Source organism: Rhipicephalus sanguineus, unplaced genomic scaffold, assembly GCF_013339695.2.
Source record: "Rhipicephalus sanguineus isolate Rsan-2018 unplaced genomic scaffold, BIME_Rsan_1.4 Seq561, whole genome shotgun sequence".
Taxonomy (NCBI): Eukaryota; Metazoa; Arthropoda; class Arachnida; order Ixodida; family Ixodidae; genus Rhipicephalus; species Rhipicephalus sanguineus.
The window spans coordinates 39653-48886 of NW_023615516.1; the positions used below are offsets into that span (position 1 = coordinate 39653).

Here is a 9234-nt window from a genome sequence, read left to right on the forward strand (position 1 = left end):
TTGTAAAATCATAGCTTGATCCCTGCTGAATTCGAAAACCAATGTAAGAGTTCACAGAAGTGAACACAAATAGCATTTCTTAGCAAAAAACAGCGGCTGCAGCCGCAGGGCTTTTTGAGATGCTGAGCGAACGTGGTGACGTCATCTTCGGTGTGCTACGTCACCGGCACCATTAGCACTGTTAAAGCATGGCCTTCGCGATCAGGTCCACCTACGCGCGAAGCCGGAACTCGTCAGGGAGGCCACGTTTGAAGATTCGACAGTGCTGCGCGGCTCCGCCAAAGCTACCGACGATGACGTAGTTCCGGCCACGCCCTCACTTCAGCGCGTTCGCGTGGGCAGAGCAAGGCGAACTGTTCTATCGCGTATTTTGAGCTCCTGCTGCCGCAACGGCGAAAAAAATTGCGCCATCGTCGACAATAATGTTAGTCCTTGTTCACAGTAAAGTTTTACTGAATTCTAAAACCACTTCAGCTTCCCTTTAAGGAAGCTTGAAAGAAGCACAGCCCCCTGGTGACAGACCAGTGATCACAATGCCTGTTTGTTTCCTCCCGTGCTTATCTACATATACTCAGTTTTCGTTGACGTCACTGTGGTCGTCATCTTCGGGTACCAGCTGGTTGGAATGCTGCGTAAACGTTTGCTCGAATTTGCGTAGCTAGAAATGGTGACATCAGGTTAGTGCCAGTGCCCCCTCCAATTCTGCACTGACAATCTTTAATGAGATAAAAAGTCACAGTTGCCACCATCTTGATATACCCAGTGCAGGAAACCTGTCTATGATGTCACTTGAAAACTATGTACAAGATCCAACTACAGGTATTCAAACATAATAAACATTACTATGATGCCTTTTAATGCCTCTTGCATTGTTGGTGCGTATATTAGATTTTTGCATGTTTAAAAATGCCTTTCCAGTGTTCTGTCCTAGCCTTAGTTTGGGATGTTATCGCCCACAAGGACACTTTGCTAAAGGCAACTGAATTCACTAAAAAATTCGGCAGATCCCACGTATCGTGGGAATCGATGTTATGCGAAGCATGCGCGGGATGGTGACTGTGGCATAATTTTTTTACATTGAGCGAAACGTTACGGAATGACGCTAGAGAAATGTGGAAGTGGTATACGCACACTCATATGTTGAAGAGTCCCATATGTATTATATGACCAGTTGTGTGCAGTTGCGTGACGATGCCAACAACAACATGGGTGTTACCAACACCAGACCCGTTAAGCTGACATGTAGTGCTTATATTTTTCAATACTGGATAGCGCGAATCCGAACAGCACAAAGAAGAAACACATATGCACAGGACAGGCGTTACTCACAACTAAGCCTCATTCACTAAAGTTTCCCTGGATATACATACAGCCGAGTGGCACGCGCAGGCGCACTGCGCGTACGTTACATTCACAGTTGCAGTTGTTGCAGTTGCGTTATAGTTGCTATGCTTATGCTTGTCCGTCATGACGGAGAACGCACGCCCGTTTCACGAAGCCGTGTGTATGTGTAGAAGGGGTTCTTGACAGTTCTTGAACAAGGTCATCATCACCGTGATCAGTGAGCGCCAGCAGCTGGACCGGACTTGTTAATCGGATCCGTTCGTGAAGGCGGTTACGAGCGGTCTAAGTGTAGTGAAGTGCGAGGTATAGCACAGCTGGTGGAAATCCTGGATGCCTCTTATAGTGAAATGATCCATGATGACGTCTGTCCTGGACGTGGCAGCGAGGTTTCTTGATGCGCTTTCCATATTCAAGCCTTCTTTCAAGCAGTATAAAGACCAGGCATTGTTGGGTCTTGATAAATCGATGTTGAAGTCACCGGTAATGTTGAGAGGCCTGGTTCTCTCGGCAGATTTATTATTGTGTATACGACGTGGTCCACGTGGCGGACCACGTTGGTTGAGCGTCTTCCAGGGGTCTTCTGTCTTCAGCTTCCTCACTATCCTTGCGTCCGCCGCGGTGGTGTAGCGGTTACGGTGCTCGGCTGCTAATCCGAAGGTCGCGGGTTCGATCCCGGCCGCGGTGGTCGCATTTCGATGGAGGCAAAATGCTAGATGACCGTGTACTGTGCGACCTCGGTGCATGTTAAAGAATATCACATGGTCAAAATTTCCGGAGCTCCTCGCTACGGTGTCTCTCGATCATAATCATATCGTAGTTTTGGGACAGAAAGCCCCAACAATTATTATTATTATCACTTTCCTTGCGTGTCAATGTGTGTGTTCGCGGTTGCTGTGTTGGTTGAAACTTTGTATCACCTGTGGCACATACCTGCATAACATGAACTCTGGTATGCGGGTATGTGCCACACGTGACTGAGAGAAAGGGTTTCATGACGTACGCGACAGGTATTTTGCGCTATTTATGTCATGACCAGTGAATCGTGTTCGTCATACACTGATCCCCTGCTGTGCCAATTTCAGTATATTACAAGTTATGGAGACGACCAGGAGAGCGCCCAGACGTAGGCGGCTAGATAGATAGATAGATAGATAGATATGTAGATAGAAACGCCCAAAGTGCCTGAGGTTCGCTAAGAAATGCTTCGCATTTAAAATACAGTGCCATTGTAATTGTAACTCATGATTTTATTTCTTTGCGTATTAAAGCTGCCCTTGTTCTCATACTCTTTATCAAACTCTCAATAAAGCTTGGGTCTGCTAGTTAGTGCCTTGAATTTTTGCTTTTGTAAAATATTGCTTCTGCCAGGTACCCTGCGAGATTATACACGGAGGCAGCACGAGCTTTGGTCACCAGGTTTCCTATCCTGGCTGATGTAAGTGGACTGGCTATGTGAGTTTTCATATCATTGCAGAATTATTTTTACTGAAAAGCCTGTCTAATGAATGCCTGCGTTGAAGGGCTAACAGTGAACCGAAATGTGTCATGACTTTGTGTCATGAATAAGAATGTATCACCAACCAGGCCCGCAACGTGTTTTGTTAGTATCTCTAAGAAATGTTGAAATGTGGCTGCCACTCTGTCACATGCAAGACAAGTGTATAGTCACATTTAACATTGTCATTTAAATGGTCAAGGCTCGCCTGCATAGCATATTACCAATACTAGTGCATACCAGAGCATGACCATTGTTGTCTGTGTCGCAGTGCAAGCTTGACACTTTGCCATCGTTATCATCACCAGACGACAGGGGCATGGCCAGAAATTTTTTTCGGGGGCGTGGGGGGTTCAACCATACGTTATGCACATTGGCGTGTGCATTTATATGTGCGAGTATGTATACACGTGCAAAACTGGAAAGTTTCAGGGGGTTTGAACCCTTCACCCCCCTGGCTATGCCCATTTCAGACAATGATAATGACGATGCAGCACATGCAGCTGGTAAAACGACGCCAACAGCTGATGCAGGCAGCATGGAATTGCATCACAGTTCTGTGAGCCGTTTAACATGCTAGATGGCATTAGTGGCATCGGCGGCTTGTCGCTCTCGGAGCTCTGCCAAACTGAAGCCGAAACTGGCCGATAATAAACGCACTGTAATTAATTATTTTTTCGGCACTGCAGCAAATGTGCTGTAGTATGACTAATTGGCACCTAGGAACCTATTGCAGGAAAAAAGAAAAAGTAAACGCCAACCCAATATTTTTGTCACTACCCCTTCAAGCACGCTCCAACTCAATCATATTCTGGTATAGCCAAAATATTCTGCAATCTTTCATGCACTAGGATCCGATTTCAGGGCAGACAGAGTGTCTGAAGTTATAATTATGTGCTTAAGTACCTCGACACCAAACTTGGAAACTCGGGATGCAGGTGTTGTTTGATGCTCCTCTACGCGTTGAGCACTTCTGGCCGATTATGAGTGATAAACGTTGCCTTTGCGCTATTTAAAGTTGGTTTTAAAGCAAGCATGAGTGCTCATCCGAGTTTTCATCATCTCGCGACATCCCCACTAGTATGACGGAGACAGGGGTCTTGTGTGACGTTCCAAGAGTAAAAATTAATGAGAACTAACAGATAATAATGCCAAGGAAAGTATAGGAGATGTTACTTGTATAATTGGGTTATAAATGTGAAGAAAGTAAAGCGGACGAAAAGATAACTTGCCACCGGCAGGGACCGAATCTGCGACCTTCGAATTACACGTCCGATGCTCTACCACTGAGCTACGGCGGCAGTCATCATGTACTTGGCACTCGGACGCGTAATTCGAAGGTCGCAGGTTCGGTCCCTGCCGGTGGCAAGTTATCTTTTCGTCCACTTTACTTTCTTCACATTTATATCCCAATTATACAAGTAACATCTCCTATACTTTCCTTGGCATTATTGTCTGTTAGTTCTCATTAATATTGTGTGTAACAAGAAAAAACGAGCCCTTAAAAGCCATTTTCTTTCCTTCGTTCCAACAGTAAAGCGAGTATTGTCGACGTCGCAGAGTATTGTGTGGGGTGTGCACGATACCTCGACAGGCATCCAGGGAGGATTATTGTTCGTCACCCCTCTTGCTGTCTTGTCGGGCTGCTCTCAACGTAGTTCTGATTGCTTCAACCATTAATGCCTTTTTTTTCTTCTTTCTCTCTGAGAGAAGGGGGAGGGGGTGCAGGGATCACGTACTTAGCACTCGCATCATTTCATTATTCATAGCACACGGGGCCCCATTTTGAAAACTATGAAAATGACACCAAAGCTTGAGTGCACGTGATCTTTGGTGCTCCCCCGCTTTGGGGCGCTAGTATTGAATGGTATTTAGGCAACCGTTTCGAACTGATGCAAAATTGTTCTCAGTTGACGATGCTAGCATTAATTACACAATGCGTTAGAGCATTTCCGATTCAAATTTGGGGTAACCAGACAGAAAGCTACAAATTACAGTAATAAATCGCAAAGAAAAACTTCAGCTGTTAGGGGTCCGTTAAGCTCGGTAAGTACATTTGTGAGGTGAAATAAAAGAAAAACAAGAGAGCAGGAGAAAAGCAGGGGGTGGGTAAATTTCTCTTTTGCTTGCTTCTATTATAAGTTCTTGATGAAAGCAATGTTTGTTTTCAAAAAAGAGTATCAACAACAAACCGCCTAAACATTCTCATAGAATTGCAGTTGTCTATTTGAATAACATGTCTAGTAATGCTCCCGTGCCTTACAGGATTCATGGCGAGAAGCTTTACGCTTTAAAGCCAAATATGAGAGAAAAAAATCAAGAGCATTATTAAGAGGGGGCACCGAAAATGCCCCACCTAGAAGGAGGCCTGCAGAGGATGAACATGCTGCTCCTCAGCGTACTGAAAGACCTAATGTGGTACGTATTTCAAATTTTGTGCAGCCCTGCAGACACCAAGCTTGTTTTTGCCATCTGGCCAACAGAATTCATGTTTGCTTTCAGGCAATCGACATGGCTGATGCGGAAGATGGAGAAACAGTGGCTGCGCACTGTTCTGCAATGGCTAAAGAAATGTCAAAGGCCAGGCCCGACATGGCCTATATTGAAGACTCTGAGTCGGACTTTGGCCAGCAGAAGAGAATGGGTGGCCCAAGACAACCCGTCTGTTGACGATGTCTTGAAAAAGTATCCCAGTTTTGCCATCAGTTCCATCGTAAGTTTTTCAATGAGCGTTTCTTTCAATCAAAAACGGGAAAAAAGTGCCCAGGGGAATAGGTACTAGGCAAGAAAAACAAAGCAAGAACTGCAAACCTGTGGCAGATGGCAGAACAACTCATGTACTTGTAATCGCATGCATAGCACCACCACGGAGGTATAGTGGTTATGGCGCTCGACTGCTGACCCGAAGATCGCAGGATCGAGTGCTGGCCGCGGCAGCTGCGTTTTCGATGGAGGCGAGAATGCTAAGGCCCTTGTACTTAGATTTAGGTGCACGTCAAAGAACCCCAGGTGGTTGAAATTTCCGGAGCCCTCCATTACGGCATCCCTTATAATCATATTGTGGTTTTGGGACGTTGAACCCCGGATATTATTATTATAATCTCATACACAATGCATAAATGCTCCATCCATGAGAGTAGCGCGGGCGGAGTGACCCTGCCTCCAGCAAAGGGTGGGCGCGGTCGCTCCTCTCCTCAATGTACACGCACCAACACAGTGAGCAGCGAAAAATACGTGCTTCTAGATAGTATATTCAAACGATGGTGTGGGGCGCAACCCGTAGAATCATGCAAAATAGGCTAATTTTGCGCTTCGGTACGAATTTGTGAACACATAATGGCGAATTTACCCGCACATCAGTGACAGCGAAGGGGTTAAGAAAAAAAATCACAGCATATCCACGGGGTGAATGATGATGAGTGGGGCGAAGCTACGGAGGGAATCATCTGTAAACCGTGAAACTCTTCCGTGAAATGCGCCCAGTACATAATATAAAGAGTGTGAAACATCGTGTATATATTAAACATCAAACTTTTATTGTACTGTTGGTTTACGTGGTCCCTTCATTATCACTTGTGATCGGTCAAATGCAAGGAAGAAGTCCGCTCCCGAGCGAAAGAGCGCCAAGAGCGACCGCATTCCCCGCTCGCCCTGTGCGAATTAAAGGCAAGGCTAGAGGGAAGACAGGACGCGCGTTCCACGACGCGAGGTTGGTAGCATGCCCAACGAAAGCCAACGGAACGCGATCGTGCAAGTGCTCCGGCTTCGCATCGCCTCATGGTTCCATTTAGCGTCCCAAAACCAAACATATTGCTCAAGGTGTGCCTTGCGTTTTTCGTAGAAATAATTTCTTTATCATGTACATTAAGACGAAAAGTTGAAAGCTCACTAGAGTGTATCGCCCGCAAAGTATGTCTTTTAGTGTGATTTAACTCTCGTACGGCAGGGTCCTCGCGCCGTTGCCGGTCCACCTCGCCCGTTGACGATCGGGCGAGGTGGCTACATATAACTGCTACTACACTTTAAGAAAACATCTGGCGTTCTTTCGTTCTGCCTTTACAAAACATGGCGTCTTTCGTTGGTTTATTTCATCAATCAACGGCGTTTTGAACAAAATTTTTATTGTTTAATCACGCACAGGAGAAATCTCACCAGGCACTACCTTGGAGGTAAACAATGGCTGCTAATGGCAATGAGAGACAGAAGAAGTCGACTTCTACTTCTACTAACGTTTCCTACTGGAACATGCCAATGGCTGCTAATGGGGAATGAGAGACAGAAGAATTCGGCTTTTAGTTAACGCGCACGCTGCGAATTTTTTATTGTTCAACAACGCACAGGAGAAATCTCCCACCGGCACCACCTTGGAGGTCAAAGCGTAAGACTTGTTACTCACTACTACGAACACGACGACTACGGGGGACGAACGGGTGCCGCCTTAAGGAGCTTCGCCCCTAAAAGAATCTGCAAATCCCACACTTCGTGGGAATCTGTTTCATGCGAAGTATCCAGCGAGTAATTGTCTATGCTGGGTTTTTTTTTGCTTTAAGCCAAGTGTTACGAGGTAGATCGATGTTACGAGCGGGTCGCAAGAGCATCCACAAGAGCATGCCTAGGCGATCACAAGAGCATCCAGACGTAGGCGGCTAGCTAGCTAGCTGGCCGCCTACGTCTGGAGGCTCTTGTGGTCACCTAGCTAGCTAGCTGGATGCTCTTGTGATCCGCTGTTAAAGCAGGCAGGTCGGCAGGCAGGTTGGCAGGCAGGCTCAAAGTGCCTGCAGTTAAGAACTGCTTCCATTTAAAAACTGCAACATTGCCTGGTACATTTACTCATGACAGTCGATTCAATTTTTTGTGCACCTGGTGTAATACAGTCTACGACCGTTTATTCGATCTCGGCGGGAACCGCTAAAAAGTCAGAATAATCGAGAGTCCGAAAAAAAAGGATTCAAAGAAAAAAAAGCACCTTTATTGTCTCGATTGCCGGAAAAACTTGTCAATGCATGTCTCGACCAAGACATTTCAGTCACTGTTTGGACATCATTTGATAACTGTGGTGCGGGTGGGACATCGTCGTAGTCACCGTCCATCTGCGCCAGTTCGAGGACCTGGCAGACGATCTCATCATCGTACAACTCGGCGCAAACTCCCTAGCAACATCGGTTTGAGGTCGGCCGCTTTTCCACTTGGTGAATAATCGCTGCTTTTTTCGCCATCGTCAGTTCTTGTAGTTGCCGCGTTTCTTCATTAGTACCGACGGCTCAGATGAACGGGCGGCGTCGGAGCCAGTTCAGAAGATAAAGCCTAGCCGCAGAAGCAACTTATAATGCAAACCATCAAACGCCAAAAGGAAACGATGTCGTTTAGTTCGTGCTGCAGCGATCATGGTGTAGTTCCCTTCTTCGTCTGTGGACCGTGTCGTACGTGCGGACATTCTCAAACACCACACCGAGCTGTCTTCGAGCATGGCTTGGCTAGGCCTGCGGTGTGGCTGAGGTAGCCATACAATGGATACTCGACTGAAGCCGCAAGGCAGCCTTTACGCGTGGCAAACAAACATACCCTTCGAAATCGGCAATCGCCGACAGCGTGTCATTGCCAGCCGGAGTCCGAAAAATCGAATGGCGCGCTGTGGGGCATCCGAATTTTCGGTCGCGAGTTTACATTAGATTCAATGGGGCGAGTGGCGGTGCCGCAAAGGTGTCCGAATAAACGAGCATGTCCGAACTTTCTGCGTCCGAATAAACGGTCGGCGACTGTATCTTAAACAGTCTGGCGCCAAAACATCCAAAGTGATCACTATTTGACGGTACTTTTGTGAGATTGTCGCCTAATGTGTCAATGTTTGGTAGCTGTAATGTAGCACTGTTGGCATAGTGTTGTCGCCGTGGTTTGTAGGAAATGGCTGAATGCCACGCAAAAGTGACCTCGAAAGCAGTTGTCCGAAAAAGTGGCTCCTGTGCCAGCTCGTCTTAAACATCTTCTCTAGTGCATGCATTGCCACACTCAGCCACGATCTAGTTGATGAATAGAACTGTGAAGGTGAGAATGGCATCATCCACAGAAACGTAGTCAATGTATGCAATTTTGTTGGCATTATGTGATTCAGTTCTGGGCGGTAAAAAACTGAGCACATGCAGCACACCCAGTAAGGGGGAAGCAAATGTATGCTGAAATTGGCATGGTGCATGCTTTAATAATATATGTTGATTGTTTTGCTGTACAGAGCAGCGTAAAATATTTTGGAAGGTTGTACTAAGTCTGTGTTTGTCCTTGTTTGTATCAAAATTTGATTACTTCTTCTATGCAACAACTGGTGGTGTGTCACTGACATACATCCTGCTGTCTTCACACTATTGGCTAGTTGCTCATAGTACAGCTTAGCGACAAGCTAC

At 46.3% G+C, this 9234-nt stretch overlaps 1 non-coding gene across 1 annotated transcript; it reads right to left on the reverse strand.

Moving 5' to 3' along the window:
- Nucleotides 1–4068: 4068 nt before the first annotated feature.
- On the reverse strand, nucleotides 4069–4140 carry Trnat-ugu (transfer RNA threonine (anticodon UGU)). The gene has a single exon. It is a non-coding gene; the product is annotated as a tRNA-Thr (tRNA).
- Nucleotides 4141–9234: the final 5094 nt, after the last annotated feature.